The sequence below is a fragment of the Sminthopsis crassicaudata genome, chromosome 3 (assembly GCF_048593235.1).
Source record: "Sminthopsis crassicaudata isolate SCR6 chromosome 3, ASM4859323v1, whole genome shotgun sequence".
NCBI lineage: Eukaryota > Metazoa > Chordata > Mammalia > Dasyuromorphia > Dasyuridae > Sminthopsis > Sminthopsis crassicaudata.
The window spans coordinates 516,702,164-516,723,262 of NC_133619.1; positions in this window are offsets into that span (position 1 = coordinate 516,702,164).

Sequence of the window (21,099 nt, forward strand, 5' to 3'; positions counted from 1 at the left end):
TTAACTTCTTTAATTCCAATATCATTATCTTTATGATTCTGAGCTCTGAATTCTATTCTGTGACTAAATCTCCTATCCTTGCACATAACCATTTCTTCATTCCTCCTAAAACCCGTTCTTCAACACCACTGAAAATGCAGGTTCTCTACTGTTCCTATTCTGTTCAAATACTGAGGAGACTAAAAACAGACCGTCCCCAGAGGAATCCCCAAAAGGGGATATGAGCTGCTCCTCAATACAAAAGAACCTCATAGAGGAAATCAAAAAGGCTCTCACAAGAGAGCTGGAAGAGAAATGGGAAAAGGAAAGGGAAGCTTGGAAAGAGAGCCTGGAGAAATTATCCAGAGTGGATGAAGAGATCAAATTATTGAGAAATAAAATTAGTGAATTAGAAAAGGCAAACAACTCCAAGGAAAACAGGATTAGTGAATTGGAAAAGATAAACAACTCCAAGGAAAACAGGATTAGTGAGCTGGAAAAGATAAACAACTCCAAGGAAAACAGGATTAATGAGCTGGATAAAGAAATCAGCTCTCTAAAAAATAAAATGGAAAAAAATTCCATAGAAGAAAAAAACTCTCTTAAAAACACAATTGGACAATTACAAAAAGATATAAAAAAAGTGAGTGAAGAAAATACATCATTGAAAATTAGACTCGAACAAGTAGAAATGAATGACTCAAGGAGAAACCAAGAGGTAGTCAAGCAAAACCAGAGAAATGAAACAATTGAAAAGAATGTCAAGTACCTTATTAGAAAGACAACAGACCTGGAAAACAGATCCAGGAGAGACAATTTGAGGATAATCGGACTCCCTGAAAAATGTGAGGAAAAAAAGAGCTTGGACACTATTTTCGAAGAAATTATCAAAAAGAACTGCCCAGACATTTTGGAAACAGAGGGTAAAATAGACATTGAAAAAATTCATCGATCACCTACTGAAAGGGACCCTAAAATCAAAACGCCAAGAAATATAGTGGCCAAGTTCAAGAACCATCAGACAAAGGAAAAAATATTGGAAGCTGCTAGAAAAAATCAATTCAGATATGGAGGAGCCACAATAAGGATAACCCAGGATCTAGCAGCGTCTACATTAAAAGAACGAATTATGATATTCCAAAAGGCTAAGGAACTTGGTATGCAGCCAAGAATAACTTACCCAGCAAGAATGAGCATCGTTTTCCAGGGAAGAAGATGGACATTTAATGAAATAAATGAATTCCATCTATTTTTGATGAAAAAACCAGACCTACATAAAATGTTTGATCTTCAAATACAGAACCCAAGAGATTTCTAAAAAGGTAAAAAGAAATCTTGTGAATTATACTTCTGCCAAAAAAATATGTAAAGAACATATGTACAATTTGTCTTAGAAACTAGAGGTGGAAAGGAAATTATATCATAAAAAAGTGTAAAGTGGTGGTACTACATCTCATGAAGAGGCAAAGGTAACCTATTATATCTGAGAGAAAGAAAGGAAAGAGATGAACATAGTGTGTATCAATAGACATATTCGATTTATGGTGAAACTTCTTCCACTTTATTGAAAAGTGAAAGGGAAGGAGTAAGCTAAGGGAAAGGGAATACAGAAATTGTGAGGAAAAGGGGTAAAATAAAGGGAGGAACTTTAAGGTGGGGGAGGGATACTAAAAAGGGAGGGCTGTGAAAAGCAAGTGGTGTTCACAAGTTTAATACTGGATAGGAGGGTAAAAGGGAAGGAAAGGGGAAAAGCATAAGCAGGGGTTAATAGGATGGCAAGCAATATAGAATTAATCATTCTAACCATAAATGTGAATGGGGCAAACTGCCTCATAAAGAGGAAGCAGTTAGCAGACTGGATTAAAAGTTAGAATCCTACTATATGTTGTTTACAGGAAACACACCTGAAACAGGGTGATACATTCAAACTAAAAGTAAAAGGTTGGAGCAGAATCTATTATGCTTCAGCCAAAACCAAAAAAGCAGGGGTAGCCATCCTCATCTCAGATCAAGCAAAAACAAAAATTGATCTAATTAAAAGAGATAAGGAAGGGCATTATATCCTGCTAACGGGTAGCATCAATAATGAAGCAGTATCAATATTAAACATATATGCACCAAATGGTGCAGCATCTAAATTCTTAAAAGATGAAAAATTCAAAATATTATAATAATTGATTATACTTTTTTTTTTTACATTATAGATCTACTAATGAGAAGAATGAAACTTTATTGTAGGGGAAAACATTTTGCTAAATTGGGATTCAAAGTTAGTGTTTCCTGTGATCAAAATCAATTGCAAATATGACTCTGTTAATGTTGATCTCTAATGAGATTTTAAGCATTTCATCTTTTTTTAATAAATAGTAGTAATTTTTCCCAATTACATATAAAGATAATCTTCTCTTTTTTTGAGTTCTTTTTTTTTTGCTAAAAAAAAAACAGAATAAGAAAAAAGAAAAATAGAAAAGGAATACAAAATAAAATAGGTTATGGAAAGAGAAAATGAAAATCTACATGTAATATATCATCATGTGCCCAGCAGAATAGCAGGCAATATTCAAAATATATAACAACAAATTGCCAGTTCAATAAAGCATACATATTAGTAGAAGAAATTATATTCATGAGTGTTTGTCTTTTCTTTCCTTCCTTGTAAATTATTCTTTTGTTCTCTGCTGTGCACTTTTTTCACTTTATTCTATTTTCCGCCTTTCATCCCTGCCACTATACCCAAGCAGGCTATAGTTAAGAAAGGATATTTTTATGTACAGATATGCAGATATATACATACACAAATATACATGCACACACCCTATTCCCCCTCCCATTTATACATGCACTTATCTTTCCTATCCTTGCTAACTTTTTGCTTTAATTCTGCTCCTTAACTTGTCTTGTTATAATTTAACTTTCCCCCACTCATGGATCTCTTCCTTGTCTTTTTCCTTCATCCTTTGCTTCTTGATCTGTCCATCCCTCCCTGCTTATTTCTTTATAGGTTTTGGGGAGTGCTATGCCCTTTATGATGTACATGTAGTGTTGCCTATTTAATCCATTCCCATTGTGAATAGGTTTTCAGAACTATGAGCCCTCCACCTCCCTCTAATGTTTCTGTGTCTATTCTTCCTCTGCATCTCACTTGTATAACATGATTACTATTTTCACCTTAACTCTGTCCTGTTCATTCTTTTGAGTTACCCTATTGTTGATGTCAATCTTAAACATATGGTATACATTTCCCATGTAAAAAAAAAACAAACAAACAAACAAAAAAAAAAACCATAAACAATTAATCCATGTTGAGTTCCTTAAAATTGATCTTTGATATTGGCTCTTATATTAAAATTAAATTTTCTACTAAGTCCAGATTTGGTTGATAGAAAGTCCTGAAAAATCTGAAAGTTTGTTGAATGTTCATTTATTCTTGTTCAGTATCATAGGTAATTTTGCTAGATATATTTTTGGCCTTAGGCCTAGTTCTTTTGATTGTCAGTAGATATGATTTCAGGACCTAAGGTCTTACATTGTGATTGCTGATAATTCCTGTACAATTCTAACTATAGCTCCAGTGTATTTGAATTGTTTTTTCCTTGTTTCTTGGAAATTTTTCTTTTTAATCTGGGGGTTTCAAAATTTGGCAATAACATTTCCACCAAGGATCGCTTTGAGGTGGTGATGGGTGGATTTTTTCCATTTCTCCTTTCCCCTCATGTTTTATCATTCCAAGAAGAGAGTTTTCAATAAAGTTTAATTTTTTTATTAAGATTTTGAGTTCCAACTATTTCTCCCTCTCAATGTCCCTCTTCCAGACAGCAAGCAATTTGATATAGGTTATACATGTATAACTACATATAATTTTTACTATTTCAAACATTTCAATTTGTTCAACTATTTCAATGTTAGTTACGTAAAAGGAGAAACAGAACGAAAGAGAAAAACCATTTTAAAGAAATACCAAAAAATAAGTGAAAATAGTATATACTTTTATCTGCATTCAGACTCCGTGGTTCTTTCTCTGGTTCTTTCATCATGAGTCTTTAGGAATTGTCTTGGATCATTGTATTGCTGAGAAAAGCTAAGTCAATCATAACTGATCATCACATAATGTTGCTGTTACTATGTATAATGTTCTCCTGGTTCTGCTCACTTCCCTCAGCTCAGTTCATGTATATCTTTCCAAATTTTTCTGAAATCCTCCTGTTCATAATTTGTTTTAACTCAATAATATTCCATTACATTCATATACCACAATTTGTTTAGCCATTCTCCAACTGATAGCCATCCCATCAATTTTTAAATCTGTGACACCAAAAAAAAAAAGTTGCTCTAAATGTTTTTGTACATGTAAGTACACTCCCCTTTTTTTATGATCTCTTTGGGATATAGATTTACTAGTAGTTTGCTACATCAAAGGGTATGCCCAATTTTATAGTTCCAAAATGTTCTCCAAAAAGGTTGGATCAGTTCACACCTCCACCAACAATATATTAATGTTCCAATTTCCCCATATCTATTCCAACATTTGTCATTTTCCTTTTGTTTCATATTAGTCAATCTGATAGCTATGAGGTGGTACCTCAGAGTTCTTTTAATTTGCATTTCTCTAATCAATAGTGAGTTAGAACATTTTTATATGTCTATAGATATTTTTAATTTTTTCATCTGAAAACCACCTGTTTATTTTTATTATTATTATTTATTAGGGAGTGACATATTCTTATAAATTTGATCCAGCATTCTGCATATTTGAGAATGAGGCTTTTATCAGAAACACTTGCTATAAAAATTGTTTGCCATCTTTTGATTTCCTTCTAGTCTTGGTTGCATTTGTATGAAAACTTTTTAATTTAATGTAAACAAAATTTCATTTTTGAAAATGTCTTCTCACATAGGTAAGTACTGCCAAATCCATGAGCATGTGATTTTAATTTTGGCAGCTAACTGGTACAATGGATAGAATGCTGGGCCTGAAGTTAAGAAGATCTGAGTTCAAATTCGACTTTATACATTGAACCTCCCTAGTATATGACTGTGGACAAATCATTTAATCTCTCAGTTTACCTCAGATTTTTCATCTGCAAAATGCATGTATCTCACAGTTTTGTTGTGAGATTAAATTAGATAATGGTCGCAAAAGTGCTATATAAATATTAGTTTGGTATTATTATTGTCATGATTTTCAATTTACCTAAACATTTATTAGGTGCTTACTGTATATCAAATACAATGTTAGGCACTGGGGATAAAATAAGAAAAAAGAGAGCTCTGTCTTCAGGAAGCCTACAATCTAATGAAAAATAACAACAACAACAATCTAATGGAGATACCCAAAGGAAGTTGGAAAGGATGCAGGGTGCCACAAGGGGACTTGTGGTACATGGGGACTTGTCCAGGTCATATACTAGGAAGGTCAAATGTATAAGGTCAAATTTGAACTTAGATCTTCCTAACTTCAGGCCCAGCTTTCTATCCATTGTGCCACTTAGCTGCCAAAATTAAAATCACATGCTCATGGATTTGGCAGTACCTACCTATATGAGAAGGCATTTTCAATGTTCATGTAAGTCTTCTCAGGCTTTTCTGAAATCAGCCTGTTCATCATTTCTTACAGAACAATATTATTCCCTTATTTTCATATTCCACATCTTATTCAGCTTTTGTTTCCAAAGTATATTAAAATAGTTTGATATTACTTGTGATTCAAACAGTGTTAATTGTTGTAAAAAATGTATCACATATTTTGTCTTAAAAATTTAGGTTGAATTCATTAAGAAACATTATCAAGTCTGTGTGCAGCAAAAGCTAATTTCTAAAGCCATTCAATGTTTAATAATAGCAGATGATGGCAATTCTCATTCATGAAAATAAAATTTCCATCTCAGCCCTGAGCTCAATAAATCATAATAAAATCCTTCCCTCTTCCTTTTTTTGTCTTGACATGATGAGTATGTATTGATAATATTTTTTTAAAATCTTGCATCATGGCAACATGTATGGCACTCTGAATGCTGTCAAGTTAAAACAGCTGTCATATTATAACTACATCACTGAAATTTGGAGCATACCAAGCATAAGTGAAAAGCAATGTTTCTCTATTTTAACTGTTAAACTCTGTCACTGTAACAAAAGCGGAGATAAAATGTAAATGAGTAAGTTTGGCTGGGTTCCAACAAAGCTTTATTTTAAAATGTAAAAATCATTCTTAGCTCAAAAACAGGCAGTGGTTCAGATTTGGCCCACTTTGCTGACCCTGTTTTAGACAAAAGTTATTAATTCAATCAAAATTGCTCTCAGTCCCCAGTTAGGAAAATTCCTAACATTTAGAAGTAGTTGAGAACTCTAACTACATTTATATGTATTTCTGGCCACCCCCTGGCCACTTTGTGGTTGAAGCAAAATTCAATTTTACTGGAAACCTTTTCCTAATGAAACATCAGGTTATCTCACAGTGTCTTGGAATAGACACTGGGACAGGAAGTTGGAGAAAGAGTCGACATTTTCTTTGAACTTTCCTTAGCTTGAATATGTTCTGAAATACCTGTAAGGCCAATGAGTATTCCACATTCTCTTCCTTCTTAGCCACCACCATTATTCCTTGAGGGTGTGAAGGAATGCTCTAAACTCCTGAATCCCTCTTTTCTCAACTTGCTTGGTTATTTAGAGAGAAAAACAACAAGGGTTCTGTATAAGAGAACTATACAGAGAGGACTTCCAGAGTTGTGAGCTAACCTTGTCAAATGTATCTTACATGTGAATGTCACTACTACTATGGTTTACTCCTCTGAGGTTCTTAAGAGAACATTTTGTTTAACTGTCTTTATCATGCTAGCTAAAAGTAGTGGTAGCTGCTCTTTATGACCATTTGAGTAGTAGTCATTATCATCATCTTTTCTTATTTTCTTTCTTCTACTTTTTGTCTTGTGTCATTTTCATTTCTTTCTTGAAATATAGCTCTGGAAAACTGTTTTTTTAAAAAGTCTGATTTATGGAAACTGAGTGGATGCCCATCAATTGGAGAATGGCTGAATAAATTGTGGTAGATGAATGTTATGGGATATTATTGTTCTGTAAGAAATGACCAACAGGATGATTTCAGAGAGGCCTGGAGAGACTTACATGAACTGATGCTGAAATGAGCAGGATTTCCTGGGCAACTTCAACAACAGTACTATATGATGATCAATTCGGATGGACCTGGCCCTCTTCAACAATGAGATGAGCCAAATCAGCTCCAAAAGAGCAGTAATGAACTGAACCAGCTACACCCAGCAAAAGAATTCTGAGAAATGAGTGTGAACCACTTCATAGAATTCCCAATTCTCTATTTTCATCCACCTGCATTTTTTATTTCCTTCACACTATTTCAAAGTGCGATTCATTTTGTACAGCAAAATAACTGTTTGGACGTGTATACATATATTGTATTTAATTTATACTTTAACATATTTAACATGTATTGTTCAACCTGCCATCTAGGGAAGGGGGTGAGGGGAAGGAGGGGAAAATTGGAACAAAAGGTTTTGCAATTGTTAATGCTGAAAAATTACCCATCTTGTAAATATAAAGCAAAAAAAAAAAAAAAGTCTGATTTAAATGGAATTTAAATGGAATGATGAGGTCTCTAAATTCAATTCACTATGACTTTCATTGAATGGTCAATAACAGCCCCAACCCAAACTTCTGTGGCTCATTGTTTAGATTTTGATGACTTAGAATGAGTGTAAATAACAATTGTTTTCTGTTTTGGTCAGAAACTCTGAGAGTCCTCCTCTTCTCAGATTAATATCTTTGTGTTAGTAAATTGGGCATCTTTTGTCTATGTTCTTACCTAGCCTTTAGTTATTGAATGGGCATGACTTCAGACAAACTAACACCTGGGAAAAACTTTAATTTAGAAAGTTAAGGTCACCCACTGAATACTGGGCTATTGCCACTCATCTTAACCTTTAGTCTTAACATTGGATTCCAATGATTCTGGAGGAGAGAGTGAGGCTGATGACTTTAAATAGCCTCATTTAAATCCAACTTATGACAAGGATGAACAACAACAGCATAGTGCCTAGTATATATTAAGTCTTTAATAAATGATCATTCCTTATGAACCACTACAAAGAATTCCCAGTCCCTCTAATTTTGTCCGCCTGCATTTTGGATTTCCTTCACAGGCTAAATTGTACACTATTTCAAAGTCCAATTCTTTTTGTATGGACATGTATGCATAAGGAAGGGGTGGGGGGAAAGAGGGGAAAAGTTGGAACAAAAGGTTTTGCAATTGTCAGTGCTGGAAAATTACCCATACATATATCTTGTAAAGAAAAAGCTATTAAAAAAAAAAAAGAATTTTTGTTAGTAAATTTTCTATGTTAACTTTTAGTAGCATGTGTGTATGTGTTTAGTACTTTTGCTAATAAATTTTCTATATTAAAATTTAAATTAAATTTTCTATAATAAAAAATTACATATTAAAAAATTACATAAATAAAATAAGGGATTGAGACTAAAAGGTCCTTTGAAGCCCTTAAAATCTATGGTCTTATACTCTTATAGAATCTCGAAGCTGGAAAAAGCCTTGGAATACAAAATAAAAAATATTAGAACTAGAAGAGATCTTTAGAAATCATCTAGCCCAAACCTCTCATTTTCAGATGAGGAAACAGGCTCAGAGAAGAAAAACAATTTGCTCAGTCACAGAGGTTGGAAAAAAAAATGGCAGAATTTAAATTGGAAGTTGATCTCCTGACTCCTGTAGTGCATTAAATCACTGTTTCACAGCTAAGAACTGAGATGTAATTTTGTACTTATGCAGATGTTTTTAGAAGTTGATACAATTACATCATTCACTTCTTTGTCTGGCCTTTGCAACACTTAGCAAAATGTGGGGAAAATCATTAACATTAGATCTTTACAATCGGAGTTAACTTGACCATTTTTGTTACTTGAAGTTGTATAGAATAAAAAATATTGTTTGTCCATCGTATGACATCAGGGAGGTGATGCCATGACATGCAAGTGAACTGGATAAGTAAGGAAGGGCTGTGCAAAGTCACCTACATCACTTTCCCCTCCAAAGCGATCTGGGTCCAGTGGCCACATATAGATCAGGATGGCTGGAGATGGTCCCAGATGCAGTGGGAGACCTTGGCCTTTTTAAGATAAGATCTTTTAGAAGTCTCAGATTGACTGAGGCTGCACCATACAGTGATTAAGTCTAGGAAGCAATTGAGGTAGAGTGGCCTCTTTCAGTTGGATAAAAAAATTTAAATGTTTGTTCAAGATTTAAATAAAATCATAGGATCATAGATCCGGAACTGAGAGAAACTTTTGAGATCACCTAGTCTAATTTAATCCTAGAATAATAATAATTGGCATTTATATAGTGCTGTAGTATTTGCAAAGTGCGTGAGAATATATTATCTCATTTGAGCCTCATCACAACTTTTGAATTAGTAACTACAGGCCTTATTCCTATTTTACTGTTCTTCATGTTAAGTACAGTGCTACTGGTCAAGATCACCCAGATAATAAGTGGCAGAGTCACTTGATTCCATGATTTAAAGTTTTATACATTAAGTGCACTCTTCCTCCCACACTGCACTACCACCTAAATTCATGGAAGCTAGTGCTCCTCCCTGGCTTTCACTTTTAAATCCTTCCCATAGTGTTACATATTCTTCATAAAGCATGATTCTGATCACTCTTCTCCCCGATTCAAAAACTATTAAGGATTCTCCATAAGCTAAAGGATCAAATCCAAACTCCACAGACTGAATGAGATTCAAGACCTTTGCAGTCTGGTAGGGTACAGTAGAGAGAGGGTAGAAGTTAAGGGATCTCATTTTGAATTTTTTTTCATTTTGCATTTAAGTTAAATAAATATTTTTTAAAGTTTTAAATAAAATATCAACTTTTCTGTTAGATTTTAATGTCCTTTACAATCTGACTCCAATCAATATTACTAACCACACTACAATTACTCTTCTTCTCGAACTCTCGAACTTTTCTATGTTCCTTATACATAGAGCTTTCTCAATATCCCCTGTCTATCTTTTGTACTGACTAGTCTCCTCATGCTTCGAATGCACTCTCTCCTCACCTCTGACACATAGAACCCCTCTTCCTTTAGGATGCAGCTCAAGCAACAGAATGAAACCTTGTATGATTTATCGAATTCATAGTTTTCTCCCTCCCTAAGTATACTGCATTTAAGTACCTAGTATTTATATACATATATATATATATGTGTGTGTGTGTGTGTGTGTTTGTGTGTATATATATATATGTGTGTGTGTATACATATAAATTGTATGTATGTAGGTGAACATACATATATACTTGTTCCTCCTAAAAGAATATATGGTCTTTGAGAGCAGAAATTATTTCATCCTTTTCATTAGCATCTTCACACCTGGCATAGTACCAGAGACATCGAGTGCTTGATAAATGCTTGATAAATGCTTATTGCTTGATTAAATACCCTCTTGGTGTCTTGCTTCTTTGCCATTGTTCCTAGTTCTTGAAACCTCTCCTCATTCTTCTATCTCTCTCTTCCATATAATTGTAAGAAGGGTGTCCTACACCCTCTGTTTCCAGTTAATATAACTAACAAGATGCTTGACACTTGATAATAGCTGATTACAAATTAATGCATTATTCAATCAATCAAAATTATAAAGTAAGTGCAAACAAGTCCTTAATCCACTTAGGAAGAGTGTAGTGCTTCAAGCCATTGGATGAAATCAGATGATGCCACATAGGAAATATATTGGGGATTTTTTAAATAATTAGACACACTTCCAGCAAAAAGAAAATAAAAACCTGTCAAGTTTCATAATTCCTTGAGGAAATCAGAGTCCTTGTGTCTGTAGCAAAGGGAGTGAATCTAGTGAAAGTATTATACTCCTTAACCAATTCCTACTCTAAAGGATAATTTTGTGACCTTCAAAAGGTTAGATTATTTTTTTTTTAATGTAGGAGCAACAGCTGCCCTAAAGAAACAGCCTGATGGCTGCTCTGCAATGGTAACTGAGAGACAAGCCAAAGAAAGATAGTTTTAGGACTCCGAAAAGGATACTGACTATTAGAGTCCAGCAGAACTTTATGAGGATTCTACAAAGGAAGAAAAAGATTTATATCCAATAAGAAGAAATTTCCCTTTACCATCTGTGCTTTCTAACCTTGAACCCATTTTTCTTTTCATTTTAAAAATAATTTTTGTCTGTTTTTTTCTAGGAATGTTTCAAATATCTCTTTTTATTGACCATATTTTTTTCCACTAAAAGTTACACTCAGGTTTGAAGGGTAAGTCATCTTGAGTTTCATCTTGGGCTTCTTTGCTCTTCAGAATATATATTTCATTTCCTCCTATGATTTCTTGTGGAATAATCTTGTGTCATTAGAATTTATTTTTATTTGTGTTTGAAGGTCTTTTTCTTGGTCATTTGCAGAATTTGTTGCTTGACCATGGAATTGTTATGTTTATCCACTATGTGACTGAGTGCTTGCAAAATGAATTTTTTAATGGAGGTAAACTCTGGATTCTTTTGGTTGGGACTTTTTTCCTCTAGGTAGTTTCCTTGAATTACTTATTGCATTATGGTGTTCAAGTTTTTTTTTTTTTGTTTTTTTTGTTTTGTTTTGTTTTGTTTTGATTTCTCATGTTCTTCTGGGAGAGCTTATAATCTTTAGGTTGTCTCTAGGTATGCTGCCTTTGAGATCAATATGGTTACTTATATGGAGATCCTGATGTAAGAATTGGATAGCTGTCTTCTAGGTCTTCACTTACCAACTTAAGTGGCCGAGCTAATGATCCCAAAGAGAGTGCTATATAACTAATTACCATTCTTCAGGGGCTCAACTTAAGTGCCATCTCTTCTATGAAATTTCCTTAGATATTCTCAAACTAAAAGTTCATTCTCCCTCTTCTTAATTATTTTAACAAAGCACTTTGTGCTTTTCTTATGACCCTTGTAAAAAATCTTGGTTTTTGGATTCAAGTCAATCAATCAATTAATAAACATTAATTAAACATTTATTATCTGTCAAACATTGCTCTAGAAACTGGAAACACAAAGGAAAAACAAAACAATTCTACTATAGGAGCTTTCCATACCAGGTGTATGGGGTTGAAGAAATCACTTTAGTTTCTGGTTTCTTCATATATACTAAAATAAGGAGTTGAAACTAAAAAACCTGTAAGATCCTTTGAAAGCCCTGAAATCTATGGATCTATGCTCTTATAAAATCTCAAAGCTGAAAAGGGCCTTGGAACACAAAATATAGAATATTAGAACTAGAAAGGATCCTTACAAATCATCTAACCCAAATCTCTCATTTTCAGTCCTCCTGACTCCAGAACTGGTGCTCTACACCACCTAGCACCAGCACCAGCTCTACACCTCGTAGCTGCTCCTCAGAAAAAGAGTCTTTCAGAATCTACTTGAAAATATCCTGTGAGAAAGATTTCGCTACCCTCTCAGGTAGCTCATTTCACAGAATCATCATATCTCATAATGGAAAGGAATCGAGAGGTCATTGACTCTATATCATTACTTAGTAAAAATTGTCTCTACCACATTCCAAGAATGCACCAAGCACCAAGGAAATTGCAATTCTTCAGTACTAGCTCTGAAAAAAATATCATTAAAAAACCTGAAGCTTGGTATATCTCCAACTCCAGGTGAACAGAACCCAGATTAAATATAAAGTTCAGAGTCAAGAAACAGATCAGGAAAATGAGTAAACAAAAAAAAAAAATGATAGAAAGCTATTACTGGTAGGAAATACCAAGGCAGAAACTCAGAAGAAGGCAAAAAATGTGAAAACAAGTACAATCAAAGCCTCAAGGAAAAATGCTAATTAGATCTAAGGCCAAAAAGAATTCCTAGAAGAGTTAAAGAAAGAAATGAATGAATGATAGAGGCAAAGTTTAGTAAAGGAGGCACAAAATTATTGAATAAAATAACACTTAAAAACAGAATTGGCCAAATAGAAGTACAAAAACTCACTGGAGAAAAATAAAATCTTTAAACATAAGAACTGAACAAGTGGAAGCTAATGACCCTACAAGATTCCAAGAAATAATGAAAACAAAGTCAACAGAATGAAAAATAGAAAAAAAAAACAAAACAAACAAACAAAAAAAAAAAACATGAATTATCTCACTGGAAAAACAAATGACTTAGGAAATAGATTGAGGAAAAATAATTTAAGAATTATTGGATTACCTGAAAGCCATGCTAAAAAAAAAAAAAATAAAAAATAAAAATAAAAAAAAAAATAAAAAAAAAAAGAACCTACATAACGTATTTCAGGAAATTGTAAAGGAAAACTTCCATAACATCTTAAATCCAGAGGGTAAAATAAAAACTGAAATAGTGCACCAATTAGCTCCTGAAAGATACTTCAAAATGAAATATCCCAGGAATCTTATAGCAAAATTCCAATGCTCCCAAGTCGAGGGGAAAATATTGTAAGCAGTCAGAAAGAAACAATTCAAATATCATGAAACCATAGTCAGGATCACACAAGATTGGCAGAAACAGAGGAATTGGAATATGATATTCTAGAGGTCAAAGGAATTAGGATTAGCACCAAAAATAACCTACTCAGCAAAATGGGTACTATCCTTGAGGGGGAAAATGGACATTTATGAAATTGAGAACGTCTAAGCATTCCTGATGAAAAAAAAAAAAAAAAAACCAGAGCTAAGGAGAAAATTTTATCATTTAAGAGAAGCATAAAAAGATAAACACAAAGGAATAAATTTAAGGGACTAAATGGAATTAAACTATTTGCATTCCTATATGAGAAGATGATCATGTAATTCCTAAGAATTTTATCATTATTAGAGCAACTAAAAGAAGTCTTCCTAAAGGACATGGGTGTGAATCTATTTCATTGAAATGATCTACAGAAGTGAAATGTTGATAAATGGGGATGCACTTGGAGAAGGAGGAAGGAAGAGGCAGAATAGGGCAAATTTTCTCACATAAGGGAGGCATGCAGGGTAAGAAATGGAAAGGTGTCAGACAGTGCTTGAACCTCTCTCTCATAGGAATTGTGTCAAAGAGGGAAGAACACACACACACTCAAACACTCAGGAACAGGCATCTATTTTATTCAATACCAATAGGGAGATAGGAGAGGAAGGGGTTAAGAAGAAAGATCATGAGATAGGATGAATTGGGAGAGATAATGATCAGAAGCAAGAAAAATTTTTGAGGAGGGGTAGAATAAAAAGAGAGAAAGAAAGATAAACAGATGAATATGAGATGGAGGGAAATGCACAGTTAGTGATTATAACTGTGAATGGGAATGGGATAAGCTAACCTATAGAACAGAAACAGATAACACAATGGATTGGAAACCAGAATTCATATTCTTGGAACAGAAAGACACATACAAAGTTGAAATGAAGGGCTAGAGCAGAGTTATTATTCTTCAACTAAAGTAAAGAAGGCAGGGGTGGCAATCATGAACTCAGACAAAGCAAAAGCAAAATTAGATCTTACTGAAAAATTATCAAGGAATTTTAATAAAGGTATGATAGACATTAAAGTTATATTTTTAAAAATTTTACAGCAAGTTTCTCTGATAAAATTTAGCTTCATTTCTCAAATATGATATCAAATTTATAAGAATTTTAGTTACTTCCCATTTGATAAATGGTCAAAGGATATGAATAGATAGTTTTCAGAAGAAGAAATCAAAGTTAATTATAGGCATATTAAAAATGTTCTAAATCACTATTGAGTAAAGAAAGACATTAAAACAACTCTAAAAAACCACCTTATATTTACCAGCAATGACAAAGGCTAGAGGGGATGAGGCAAAATAGGTACAGTAATAAATTGTTGGTAATGTTGTGAAGCAACCCAAACATTCTAGAAAACCATCTGGACCTAGGCCCAGAGGGCTATAAAACTGCATTCTCTTTGATCTGGCAATACTACTATTAAGTATATACCTCAAAGAGATGAAAATTTTTAAAAAGTCCATATATACAAAAATTATTAATAGCAACTTTTTTTGTGATCACAAAGAACTCAAAATTGAGAGGATGCTCATCCATTGGGAAAGGTTCATCCATTGGGGAATGGCTAAACAATTCATGGTATAACATTGTGATGGAGTATATTGTGATTTAAGAAATTATGAGAAAGCATTAAAAAAAAAAAAAAAGAAATGGGCGGGGAGCAGTTAATTGGTACAGTGGATAGAGCACCAGCCTTGAAGTCAAGAGGATCTGAGTTCAAATCTGATCTCAGACACTTAACAATTCCTGACTGTGTGACCCTAGGAAAGTCACTTAACCCCAATTGCTTCAGCAAAAAAAAATGATGAGGGGATGGTTTCAGACAAAATATGTAAGACCTATATGAAGTGATGCTTCCAGTGTATGATCTAGAACATCCCAAGACTTTTTAAACCTAGTGACAACAGCCCAATTCTGTGACGGGAATGATACTCTTAAAGGAGGCTAGAAAGTATTGTCAAAGATTAAGAAGTTAGTCAAGAAGCAAAAAATTTTAGGAACATAGTAGATGTTTATATTATTGCTATGTATTGAAGGGAAAGCTTTTCGAGAGAGAAACAGATTTAAGAGGTCAGCAGCTAGCTGAGAAGGTGCTATCTGAGGGGAGATATCTATATCTATGCATACTCACATATACCAGAATGTATATGTGTATATATATGGGTGTATGCATATATATACAAATGTGTATTTATTTATACTTATACATATGTGATTTTGTATGCATATGTGTATGAGTAAGGATTTAGTGAGATATTGACCAGGTTGTAGAGTGTACCTAATAAGGACTGATAAAAATAATGTATATTTTATCTGGATTTTTTTCAAATCTGGCTAAAAGGACTATAAACTAAAAAGAAAAGATGAGGGTGACATTTGCTGTTCTAGACACCATGCTAAATAAAAGTTAAAACATAAGGATAACAAAAGTAATATATTAAGAAATTCATAGGAGGAAAAATTCAAGAAAGAAGCTATTATTAAAATACATAGGCTCAGATATCGATCAACAAAAGCCCCAAGGATGGTGAACAAGTGAACTAGGAAATCCAGAGCAAGGAGGTAAATTTGATTCCATAAGTATTATATGATAAAATAGCAATTATGACTTGGGAAAGGTATATTTTATTACTGTGCACTGGCACAGAAATATAGTGGGGAGCACTTGGGCAAAGATTAATGGGAGAAGTAGATATGACATTACCAGAGTATGCTACAGATAGAATGGTATAGAGTGGGCTACAGAGTCATCTCTGGAACTTTGTGAAGGAGTGACCACTCACTACATCACAGAGAACATGAAAGATAGGAATAGCCTGATACACAGCCTAAATATGCAGAGAACAACTTTCAAAAAGTTCAGAAAAAGGAAATATTAGGAACTCATAATCTAAAATTGCATAAGGAAAAATAGGTCAGGAAGAATAGAAACCTTTCAAGAATGAAATTCTAAAGATAAAGAAGATAATTCTGAAATGGTAAAAAAAAAAAAAAAAAAAAAAAAAAAGTTGTCCAGAGACGCTAGAACTCAACTGATTTTGAAAGACAAAGTCAAAAGTGAAGTATAGATCTCAGTTTCTCATCTGCAAAGTAGGGTCATTCTGGAGAAGGAAATATCAAGTCACTCCAGTATTTTTGCTAAGAAAGCCCCATAAACAATAAATCCATAGGGTCACAAAGAGTTGGATACAATTGATAACTGAACAACAACAACAGATTATTACAATATTTCAGTTCCTCTTCCCACAAAGATTCCCAAGATGAAAACTCCCAGGAATACTGTAGTCCAATTCTGGAAATCCCAGGCCAAGGAGAAAATATTGTAAGCATCCAGAAAGAAGCAATTCAAGTATAGTGAAGCCAGTCAGAATAATACAAGATTCAGCAGCTTCTACATTAAAGGCTCTTTTTTTTAATCATGGCTTCCAGGCAAACCAATTACTTTAAAATTTCTCTTGTGGATCTATTTTCCAAGTCAGTTGTTTCCCAATGAGATATTTCACATTATTTTCTATTTTTTTTTCATTTTTTTGATTATATTTTATCATTTCTTGATTCCTCACAAAGTCATTAGCTTCCATTTGCTCAAATCTAATTTTTAAGGAATTATTTTCCTCAGTGTGCTTCTGTATCTCTTTTTCCATTTTGCGAGTTTTGCTTTTAAGGCATTCTTCTTCTCATTAACTTTTTGTTTTTGTTTTTGCACCACCCTCACTTCTCTTCCCAATTTTCCCTCTATCTCTTTGACTTGATTTTCAAAATACCTTTTGAGCTCTTCCATTATCTGAAACCAATTTTTACTTTTCTTGCTGTGGGTAGAGGAGCTTTCACTTTTTTATCTTCTTCTAAGCATGTGTTTTGATCTTGTCACCATAGTAACTTTCTATGGTCACAATCTTTTTTTTTTTTTTTTATCTGCTCATTTCTCCAGCCTATTACTAAGCTTTTAACTCTTTGCTAAAGTAGGACTATATTTTCAGAGTTACAGAGTGCAAAGTCCGAAGCTTGGGGGGTGGGGGGGGTTGGTGCTGCTGTTTTCAGAGATCTGAGGATCTGTAAGTTTTCAGTTCTTCCAAGGTGGTACGAGCTAAGAAGTATGTTTACTACTCTGAGCTATGAGTGACCACAAGCTGTCCTCTCTTCCCTGGAACTGTGAGGGGGATCTCTGATCCACTCTGGCTAAGTTTTACTTCAGAGCTAGTAAAGTGACCTCCTTCTGACCAGCTGTTTGACCCCTTTATTGTGGACTTTTTATAGGAAGCTACTGCTGCTGATTCAATGGCTTCCAATGCTGGTTACTGGTTTCCTAAGGCAATTTCACCCAAGTGAGACAATTCCTACAAATCTTCCAAGTCCTCTCTTTGGTGTCTATGGCCTGAATCTGGACATTGCTGCTGCCGCCACTGATTCAGAAGCCCCAAGGCTCACTCCTGATCTAGAAGGCCAGGGCTGTCCTGGCGTGGCCTGCTTTGCCACCATGGTGCAACAAGCCTTTCCTGCTGACCTTCCAAGCTGTCTTTGGCTAGAAAATTGTTCCACTTGGTCTTCTTGTGGGTTCTGATGTTCTAAAATTTGTTTAGAATCATTATTTAAAGGTATTGGGGGAGAGCTCAAGCGAGTCCCAGCTTTTACTGCACCATCTTGGCTCCATCTCAAGGTAAAATTCCTTATGAATTAATAATGAAGACCATGAAAAGAGTATTCATTCAGTGCCCTCCTTCCCTAGCTTCCACCAGTCTCAAGAGCACAAGAAAATTCTCAAACCATTTAGAAGCCAAGTGAATTATAGGGATGTCCCACAGCTGCAGTGATTCTAAAAGAATGCCTGACAGTGGGGTAGCAAGGTGGTGCAGTGGATAGCGCAGCAGTCTTGAAGTCAGGAGGACACTTCCTAGCCGTGTACTCTGGGCAAGTCACTTAAGCCCAACTGCCTCAGCAAGAGAGAGAGAGAATACCTTACATTCCCTTTCCCTTATCCTGACAAAACTGGGAGACATTGACTCTGACTAGCCACATTAAAAAAGGAGAGTAGAAGGAAGAATTGGGTAGGGTATCAGAATGGGTAATTACACTACCCCTGAAGGAGAAGGGGTTGAAACTCAACTTCAATTTGTTCTATTTCCCCATAAGGGCAGAGACTCATGCTGACAAACCCTGTATTCCCCATCTTGAGAAAGCTGAAACAGCCTTACAGCCCAGCCTTGCAGATCTACCAGCCCAAGGGAAGGAATCAGAGAGTAAAAAACAGAGGAATAAAAAAACTGAAACATTGAAACATCAAGAGAAATTTTCTCAACAAAAGCCCAACATACAAGTAGATAAATCAACATAGAGGAACCAAAAAACAAAAGGAAAAATGAGTTAAAAACTCAAACTGAATATGATATCCTCTTTACAAATATTTTAACACTATGGAAAGTGAATCAAAAATATCCTATATATTCCTCAGAGAATATGGAAAAAGAAGAAGGAATTCCAAAATGGTGCAAAAAAGAAATGAAAAATATAATAAAAGAAATTAAGAGTAAATATGTCAGAAATTAGAACTTTCAATGTATAATTTAAAAAATCAATAGGTGAGTAAAATATCACCTCAAACTGGAAAATCTATTTAACAAAGTAAATCTCTCTAACAAGGTAAGGTGAAAAGATGAAAAAAAAACACAAAAAAATTGAAGAAAAATTGATAAAGAGAAGCAAAAAACAATGTTAAAAGAACATTTAGGGGCAGCTAGGTGATGCAGTAGGTAGATAAGAGCACCAGCACTGGAATTCAAATTTGACCTTAGACATTTGACACTTACTAGCTATATAGCAAAGAAGCAAACAAACATATAAATTCTATGTAAGTCAGAGCAACTGACCTTGAAAACAGAACATTCAGAGATGATTTAAGGATGACAGAATATAACATCAAAAAATTTGAATACTATAATTCATAATCTAATATAAGAAAACTATCCAAAATTTCTTTCTATAATCCTCTCTGTTATGAAAGACTAAGACCTGTATATCATTTGAGTTTGGGAGCAGTAGTTCTAAGTAATAGTAGGGTTAAACTCAATCAGATGACCACACTAAGTCTGAGACTGATATTGGTAAGTTTGGAGCCACCATGCTGATAATGGGAAGGTCAGAAAAAGTACATCAGTTTCCATGTGGATCAGATGTGGGGGATGGACCAGTTAGTAGCCACTATACTTCTAGTTTGAACAAAATAGAGAGACACAGTTGAAAGAAGGAAAGAAAGAGAAAAAGAAAGACAGAGGGAGACTCACAGAAAGTCAGAGGCATAGAGGCAGAAAAAAGAGAGATCTCACAAATAAGGATATTAATTTAATTTTTTTTAATTAAGACATTTTTAAAAGAAGGAAGGAAAGACTATAAAGAGTACTGTAGCTCAGATTAAGCTCAGACTGGAAAGAATAAGGATAAGGACCCAGGAAGAGATCATCTTACTATACTTTGTACAACGTTCTAATCATAGTAATTATTATCTTCAGTTATAAGGCTACATTTAAAGAAAGATGCTGACAATATGGAGAACTTGATGAAAAAGAAAGGTCATTAAGACCATTCTATATGAGGATAAATTCAAGCAATTAGGGATACTTATCCTGGAAAAGACTTAAGGGAAAACTTGGTATATATCTTTAAATATATAAAGGGTATTCGGTTGGAAAAGAGATATTTTTAATTCTTGATCCCAAAAATTAGAACTAGGAACAATTCATGGTGGAAAATGGGAATTGGGTAAAGATGGAAATTGCATTGTAGTAGAATTAGGTTCAGCCTAAGGAACAACTTCCTAAAAACTGAGGCTATCCCAGAATGAAATGGGTTTTGTAGGTTATGTCCTCCTCTCCCTCACTGGAAATCTTCAGGCAAAATTCTGTGATCATTTGTTGGATATGTATTACAGGGATTTCCACTCCCACTTCCCCTAATATTAGTTGGACTAGATAGCTGCTTATAACTCTGAGATTTTATTATAAGAATTGGATCATGATTTCACTAATATAAGGAGCTCTCAGATGAGGAAATATTTTTATTAATACAGATTAATAAACTATAAAACATAATTTTATTATTCTCTGCAACTTCTGGAGAATTATATGATGCATTGAGAAGTTAAGTTACTCACCAGGGATATATAGTTATTATTTGTCACAGAAATGAGACTTGAATTCAGATTTTTCTGATTCAAAAGCCAGGTCTCTATCTACTCATACTGCCTGCCATGAGATTCTATGGTTGCAAGGTTAAATTTCAAAGCTTACACTTCAAAAAGAAACCAGCTGCCCTAGTTCTATATAGAGGATGTCTGGATAGGTGACAATTCATGCAAAAAAGATTGAGATTTCTGTGGATTGCAAATCCATTTGGAGTCAGTGTGAATGGTAGCCAAAGAAGCTAATTTTATCTTAGACTATATTAATAGAGTAACTAATGTCCAGGAAGAAGAAAGTATTAGTCTCACTATATTCTGCCGCATTCAGAAGTATCATGTTCCATTCTGGGTACCACTTTTGGAGAGGAATTCGACAAGTTAGTTTAACTAGATTTGAAACTGGAATATGTCC